The sequence below is a fragment of the Capra hircus genome, chromosome 19, assembly GCF_001704415.2.
Source record: "Capra hircus breed San Clemente chromosome 19, ASM170441v1, whole genome shotgun sequence".
Lineage (NCBI taxonomy): Eukaryota > Metazoa > Chordata > Mammalia > Artiodactyla > Bovidae > Capra > Capra hircus.
The window spans coordinates 2,978,042-2,986,591 of NC_030826.1; the positions used below are offsets into that span (position 1 = coordinate 2,978,042).

Below are 8,550 nucleotides of genomic sequence, written 5' to 3' on the forward strand. Positions count from 1 at the left end.
TTTGATGCCAACTTTCCATTTTAATAAAACAAGTCTCAGTGAAGACATAAGAAATATATCAGTTGACAATATAAATATAAAAAGCTGCTTTGTGGAGGAAATAAGACTATGGACTATGCTAAAAAGTTTTCTCACACACACCCAAAATTACAAGATCTTGTGTGTAAAACTAAACTGTGTCCTCTTTTAGAAGATTAAAGTAATCACTTTACAAAAAAATTAACTGTCAGATACAGGAGTGAAAAAACTGAATGAGACCTGAAATCCTAGCTCATACAGTAATACTAAATGACAAAAAGTTCTCTTCTAGGCCCCTAAAAGCAAAAATGGCTAAAAATTCCCCTGGGGGAAACTAGACACCTCTTTAACTCTTTCTGGAATCTTAACTAAGGTTTTCACAACATCCTTGACTTGGTCTACCACTTAGGCATTAGAAAGTTTTTGGGTTTCATTCTTATTTTATATTGGAAGTGAAACATGTTTCAAACAGATCATTTTAAAAGATAGCTCTACTGTCTAGAGTAAAATGATAGATTCTACTCTCAGAATTGTCTTTCCTGGGGAAAGTAGGGAGAGGAATCAAGTTTACAAGCAAGGATTAAATTTAGAGATGATTTACAAAAAATACATACAATCCAAAATAAGGGAAAACAGTAAATTAAACTAGGGTGGTAAATGTTTAAGTGTAAGAAATGAATACTGAATATATTTCAAATTTAAACTCAATGAATTTAGAAAATAGGCAAGATATAAGAGCAAAAGGAAATGAGTAAAGGATGATTTCAAGGATTTTCCTCTGAGCAACAAGGACAAAAAAATTTCTATACACTGAAACAAAGAAATTACCAAAAGGTAATTTCAGTGTATGTGGAGGTGGTGGTAGTGGTAATGGGACTGATGTGTAGCTTTGAGGATTAGTTATTAAACATTTAAAGTTTGAGAGCTCTCTCAGATAACCTAAGTGGTAGTCAGCAGATGGTAGGATATATGAGTCTACTGTTCAGAGATGATGCTGGAAACCTCTCTTTGGTTTTGCCTGCACATCTGATAGACATACTCATGTTGAAACAAAAATTGCACTGAATAAGTTGAAGAGGTAAGGAAGAGTTTATTCAAGACTATTATATTAAGAGAGAGATACTAGAACTGAACTCCATGTGGAACAAGGGACTGGAGTGTCTTTAAGAGCTATGGTGTGGGCGGGGAGACCTTAGTCCATTGTTTTGTGTTTGCTAGCTGACTTTGTCTAAAGTATAAGTGAACATACATATATCTTCATGACATGAAGTAGTTTTACAATTTGCAGCAAGGTGCCCACCAAACTTAGGCTTCTGCTCTCCCATAGAAATCAGGATATTCCTTCATGGCTATATTTCAAAGGGATGTCTCCCACATCCTTAAAATCAACATTCATGCATTGTACAGTTGGCAAGAGGCTTTGAAAAGGATTCACATCTCAAAAGATCAGAGAAAGAATTTACTATTACAAGTTTTCCAAAGGGGGAAAAAAAAAGAAAGCTAAGAAAATGGGTGGGGGAAGAACTCTTGCTGTTAAGTCAGCTGGCTTCTATAAGAACAGGGAGTAAGAAGAAAGTTGGACCTAGAGGGAGGAAGAAACCTGCTTCAAATTAGCCAAACTGAAGGAAATATTAAGAGTGTCTTGTTCAGTCTTTAATAATAAAGCCATGTAATTTATTTCTTAATGCACTTTCATTTTGAGAATGGAAAAGGACATTATTAATAATTAAGCTGCATAATAGGTATAGAATAGACTACCATACATTAAACTTGGATGGATGGTTATTCTTCTTTTACATTCCATTTTCATGCAGATTGGAGGAGAGAGTGTCATAAAATATAGTACAACCATGAAGATAGATAAATTTACCTTAAAATACTATCTAATCAAATTGCTAAGAAAAGCTGTAATGATACCAAAGACTTGAGGAATCTGAGATCACAAACTCCCTCCTTAGTCACTGTTACTTTAACAGCTAACAGTGTACCTTGTAATGGTAAATGGTCAATAAATACAGGTTGATTAAAATAATGATGAGAGTAAAAAATAAAAGCCAAATTTGGTGACAACATGTTAAGCCTCAAAGACTGCAGATACAGTTGTAAAATAAATAGAAATTAAAACATCAGAATGTGTGATGCCTGCTGCTTTGTTTCATATGGGATTAAGCTTATAGTATACAGCCAGGGGAGAGGAGAAACATATATTTACCTAGTGGTATCCATAATGTTATTTGCTGCATTCTGCTTTATATTTTCTTCATATGAAATGTGCTTGTTTCCCATTAGTGCTTCATGAATTAATGATTATTGCCACCAATGTAATTAAAATATCGATTGCCAAGAGGAAGGGAATATTAAGCTTTTATTATTTCTGTAAAAACTTATGGAGTCCTACAATATGTCTTTCCTTGCAATAGGTCTCTGGGATAGCAAGTAATTATCTTGGCTGCACCAACTTGGGGGTAGAGTTGAATTGAAACTGTGCCAAGTGTCATTTTTATTTTTTTTAGTTTTTTATATTTTAAATTTTAAAATCTTTAATTCTTACATGTGTTCCCAAACATGAACCCCCCTCCCACTTCCCTCCCCATGCACCAGCCCCAAGCATGCTGTATCCTGCGTCAGACATAGACTGGCGATTCAATTCTTACATGATAGTATACATGTTAGAATGCCATTCTCCCAAATCATCCCACCCTCTCGCTCTCCCTCTGAGTCCAAAAGTCCATTATACACATCTATGTCTTTTTTCCTGTCTTGCATACAGGGTCGTCATTGCCATCTTCCTAAATTCCATATGTATGTGTTAGTATACTGTATTGGTGTTTTTCTTTCTGGCTTACTTCACTCTGTATAATCGGCTCCAGTTTCATCCATCTCATCAGAACTGATTCAAATGAATTCTTTTTAACGGGTGAGTAATACTCCATTGTGTATATGTACCACAGCTTTCTTATCCATGGTTGTTTCCATGTCCTGGCTATTATAAACAGTGCTGCGATGATCATTGGGGTACATGTGTCTCTTTCAATTCTGGTTTCCTCGGTGTGTATGCCCAGCAGTGGGATTGCTGGATCATAAGGTAGTTCTATTTGCAATTTTTTAAGGAATCTCCACACTGTTCTCCATAGTGGCTGTACTAGTTTGCATTCCCACCAACAGTGTAGGAGGGTTCCCTTTTCTCCACACCCCCTCCAGCATTTATTGCTGGTGTCATTTTATAGCTCCAAACTCTTCAGATAAATTGCAAATTATCTTATCTAACACTGATTATAAGCAGTGAATACTGTCTGGCATATTTCACAAGTAGCACTAATATGGATGAAGGTGGCCCTCTGTCAGCGTGGCATGGGTTCCTCTTATTGGGGTACCCAGGAGCCCTGCCATTACCAAGAGAATCCGCTCATGGTTGCACCTAGCATCAATGTTATATCTATGTCTATTTCAGGTGTTCGCACTATAGTAAAATATTATTTAAATTTCCATTAAGTTCTTGTTTTTGTTTTTTACTAGAATTCATTCGCTTTTCTTATACCTGACTTTATCTTACTAGGGTGAATTCATTACCCACTAGTGCAGTGGTGAATCAGATTTTTAATATTCATTATAGGCATCATTTGCTGAGATTATGATATGCAATAATTACTATGATAATTATTACAATGACTCAATGAATTTGGCATTATTGTCATTTCTAGTTTATATATAGAAGTTTAAGTCACTTTCTCAATACCAAGCATCCCTAATCCAGGGTACAGCTCAGTCATTATTTCTTATCATCAAGAAGCTTGATATTCCTGTTAGGAACACCCACATGATCTCACCACTCTTGCTTGCCAGAAATACAAAGAAATGGCCTAGTATGTTGAATATACACTATACGGCCACATGCGGGGAGCAGCCTTGCAACACAGATAGGAACAGTGTGTGGACACAGGGCTCAAAGCCTTAAAGCATAGTAAGTCATACAATAAAGTGCAAAATACCCTTGTTATTCAATTTGAATGAGGTATGGGTAGATTGCTACAGGTGTAGAGAGAATGGGGAAGGGGGTACTACCCAGAGATAAACCTGAAATATTTAGTTGCAAAAGATTATCTAGTGTTTTGAATATCATTCTAGCATTTGGGGTTCATTGTGATGAAACAAAAATATGTATAAGTATATGATTAGATTTGTGTTTTCAAAGGAATTGAGAGAGGTTTCTCTCGGAGCAATGCAGAGACTGGAGAAAAGGAGGATGCTCTTGTAGTTGCATAAGCAAGAGATAGCTGATCTGGTACAATGATCATGAAAAGTAGAAGAAACAGCAGAGTTTAAAGGATGTTCCTGGAGTAGATCTATAGAATTTAGCAATTAACTAGAGAAGAGGAAATTGCTAGCAATGCCTGAAATTCCTCATGATTCCTTATAGTAATACCTTACAATGATTTCCTTATGATGAGAAAAACCTCCCACACATTCTAGCCTCCAGTCACTTCCTTAACCTCAACTCATACTATTCTTCCCTTTTCTCACTCCCTCAGTTGTACTGACCTTCCTCTTGGAACATAGCAGATAAGCTCGCAGTTGAGGGCTTTTGTATTTCTCTCCCCTTTCTCTGGAGTAATTCTCATTCTCAGGTTTTACTTTCTGAATAAGGTCCTTATTTGTTAAACACTTAAAATTACACACACACACACACACACACACACACACACACACACAATGTTCCCACTGAGGTCAGCTTTGGGATTGGAAATGGATTTTGGTCTATGGCATTGAAATATCCATCAGTCTGTGACTTATTGATGTTGTATTAAGTACCTGCCTTAATGCCAAACCTATGGAAGATACTTAGCCAATTTTCAAAGCAAGCTACAGAAGCAGAAAGAGACTAAAAACAACCATTTTTGCATCCAGGTGATATCCAATCTTCTGACAAGAGTTAGTGCTCAAAATAAAAAATAAAAGCTTCCAGTTCAAGATGGTGGAGTAGAAGGACATATGTTCATCTCCTCCTCCAAGAGCCACAAAACTGCAACTAGCTATTGAACAGCCATTGGCAGGAGAATGCTGGAACCCACCAAAGAAAGATACCTCACACCCAAAGACAAACAAAAAGCCATAGTGAGATGGTCGGATGGGTGCAATCATGATAAAATCAAATCCCATACCCGCCAGGTGGGTGACCCACAAAATGGAGAACAATGATACCAAAGAAGTGCTTGAACTGTTCTGAAGGTTCTGAACCCCACATCAGGCTTCCCAGCTTTGGAACCCAACAAAGGGACTGGCAATCCATAGGGAGTTTGGTCTTGTGGGCCAGCAGATTTGATTATAGGACTTCTAGAAGAATGGGGAAGACAGAGATTCCAGTCTTGGAGGGCATAAACAAAATTTTGCATGCACCAAGACCCAGAGGAGATGAACAGTGATCCCCATATGAAACTGAACAAAAAATACCTGCTAGTGTTGAAGGGCCTCCTATGGAGGTGTGGGTCAGCAGAAGCCCACCACAGGGGCAGGGGCACTGGAAGGCCCCCCTTGGCAGAAACTCTCTTGGAGTTTACCATTTACCCTACCATAGAGCACAGTCTCATGGTGGCTAAAACAAAAACCATGTTACAGAAAGTAAATCATGATGAAAAAGCAGAAAGTTATGTCGCAGATTAAGGGACAAGGTAAAACCCCAGAGAAACACTTAAGTGAAGTGGAGATAGGCAATCTTTCAGAAAAAGGATTCATAATAATGATAGTGAAGATGATCCAGGTTCTCAGGAAAGGAATGGAGGCAACGATTGAGAAGATGCAGGATTAAGAAGAGAAATGTTTACCAAAGACCTTGAAGAACTAAATAACAGAGATGAAAAATACACTAGAAGGAATCAATAGCAGAATAACTTAGGCCAAAGGACAGACTAATGACCTGGAGGACAGAATAGTGGAAGTCACTGCCACTGAACAGAATATACAAAAAAAAAAAAAAAAAAAAAAAGGATGAAGATGGCCTAAGTGAACTCTGGGACAACATTAAATGCACCAACATTCACATTATAGGGATCTCAGATGGAGAAGAGAGAGAGAGAATACCTGAAAAAACATTTGAAGAGATAATGGCTGAAAACTTCCTGAACATGGGAAAGAAAATAGTTAAACAAGTTCAGGAAGCACAGAGAGTCCCAGGAAGGATAAAGCCAAGGAGGAACACACCTAGACTCATAGTAATCAAATTGAAAAAAAAAAAAAAAAAGCTAAAGACAGAGAGGAAATATAAAAGCAACAAGGGAAAAAATGACAAATAACATACAAAGGAAATTCCATTAGATTATCAGCTGATTTTTCAACAGAAACTCTACAAAGCAGAAGGGAATGGCATTATATATTCAAAGTGATTAAAGGGAAGAACCTACAACAAAGAAAACTCTACACAGCAAGATTCTCCTTCAGATTTGACAGAAAAATCTAAAGCTTTTTCAGACAAGCAAGAGGTAACAAAATTCAGCACCACCAAACCAGCGTTATAGTAAATGATAAAGAACCTTTCTAGGCAGGTAACACAAGAAAAGGAAAAGATGTGCAGAAACTAAACTGAAAACAATCAAGAAAATGGCAATAAGATCATACATATCAACAATTACCTTAAATGTAAATGGATTAAATGCACCAACCAAAAGACATAGACTGGCTGGGTGGATGAAAACATGTGCATATATCCACTTCCACTGACCACATCACTTGGCTTACACACCCCAAATTGTATGCAATCTTTTTAATATTGTTAAGTTAATAATGTTCCCATTATGACTTGCAATTGTAATTATCTTTTTTGTCTGGCTGTTGATTGTGAAAAATGATTTTTTACTATTGTAATTATGTAACTATTGCTCACTTAATATGACGTTATAAAGATTGGTCAATAGAAAGATAATAGAACTCTATATCACCAAAGGCAAAATGGTAGGATACTGAAAGAGGTACTCCCCAGGTCAGTAGGTGCCCAATATGCTACTGGAGGTCAGTGGAGAAATAACTCCAGAAAGAATGGCCTCCATACCTCAAGGGATGGAGCCAAAGCAAAAACAATACCCAGCTGTGGAGGTGACTGGTGATAGAAGCAAGGTCCATTGCTGTAAAGAGCCATATTGCATAGGAACCTGGAATGTCAGGTCCATGAATCAAGGCAAATTGGAAGTGGTCAAACAGGAGATGGCAAAAGTGAACGTCAACATTCTAGGAATCAGCAAACTAAAATGGACTGGAATGGGTGAATTTAACTCAGATGACCATTATATCTACTACTGCGGGCAGGAATCACTCAGAAGAAATGGAGTAGCCATCATGGTCAACAAAAGAGTCCAAAAATACAGTACTTGGATGCAATCTCAACAACGACAGAATGATCTCTGTTCATTTCTAAGGCAAACCATTCAATATCACAAGAATCCAAACCTATGCCCCAACCAGTAATGCTGAAGAAGCTGAAGTTGAACGGCTCTATGAAGACCTACAAGACCTTGTAGAACTAATACCCAAAAAAGATGTCATTTTCATTATAGGGGACTGGAATGCAAAAGTAGGAAGTCAAGAAACACCTGGAGTAACAGGCAAATTTGGCCTTGGAATGCAGAATGAAGCAGGGCAAAAACTAATAGAGTTTTGCCAAGAAAATGCACTGGTGACAGCAAACACCCTTTTCCAACAACACAAAGAAGACTCTACACATGGACATCACCAGATGGTCAACACCAAATTCAGACTGATTATATTCTCTGCAGCAAAAGATGGAGAAGCTCTATGCAGTCAAAAAAAAAAAAAAAAAAAAAAAAAAAAAAAAAAAAAAAAAAAAAAACAGGAGCTGACTGTGGCTCAGATCATGAACTCCTTATTAACAAATTTAGACTTAAATTGAAGAAAGCAGGGAAAACCGCTAGACCATTCAGGTATGATCTAAATCATATCCCTTATGACTATACAGTGGAAGTGAGAAATAGATTTAAGGGCCTAGATCTGATAGATAGAGTGCCTGATGAACTATGGAATGAGGTTCGTGACATTGTACAGGAGACATGGATCAAGACCATCCTCATGGAAAAGAAATGCAAAAAAAAAAAAGCAAAATGACTGTCTGGGGAAGGCTTACAAATAGCTGTGAAACGAAGAGAAGTGAAAAGCCAAGGAGAAAAGAAAAGATATAAGCATCTGAATGCAGAGTTCCAAAGAAGAGCAAGAAGAGATAAGAAAACATTCTTCAGTGATCAATGCAAAGAAGTAGAGGAAAACAATGGAATGGGAAATACTAGAGATCTCTTCAAGAAAATTAGAGATACCAAGGGACTATTTCACGCAAAGATGGGCTCAATAAAGGACAGAAATGGTCTGGACCTAACAGAAGCAGAAGATATTAAGAAGAGGTGGCAAGAATACACAGAAGAACTGTACAAACAAGATCTCCATGACCCGGATAATCACAATGGTGTGATTACTCATCTAGAGCCAAACATCCTGGTATGTGAAGTCAAGTGGGCCTTAGAAAGCATCGCTATGAAC

General features: G+C 37.4%; 1 pseudogene; it reads left to right on the forward strand.

Moving 5' to 3' along the window:
- On the forward strand, positions 7,045-7,935 carry LOC108638203 (annotated as a pseudogene).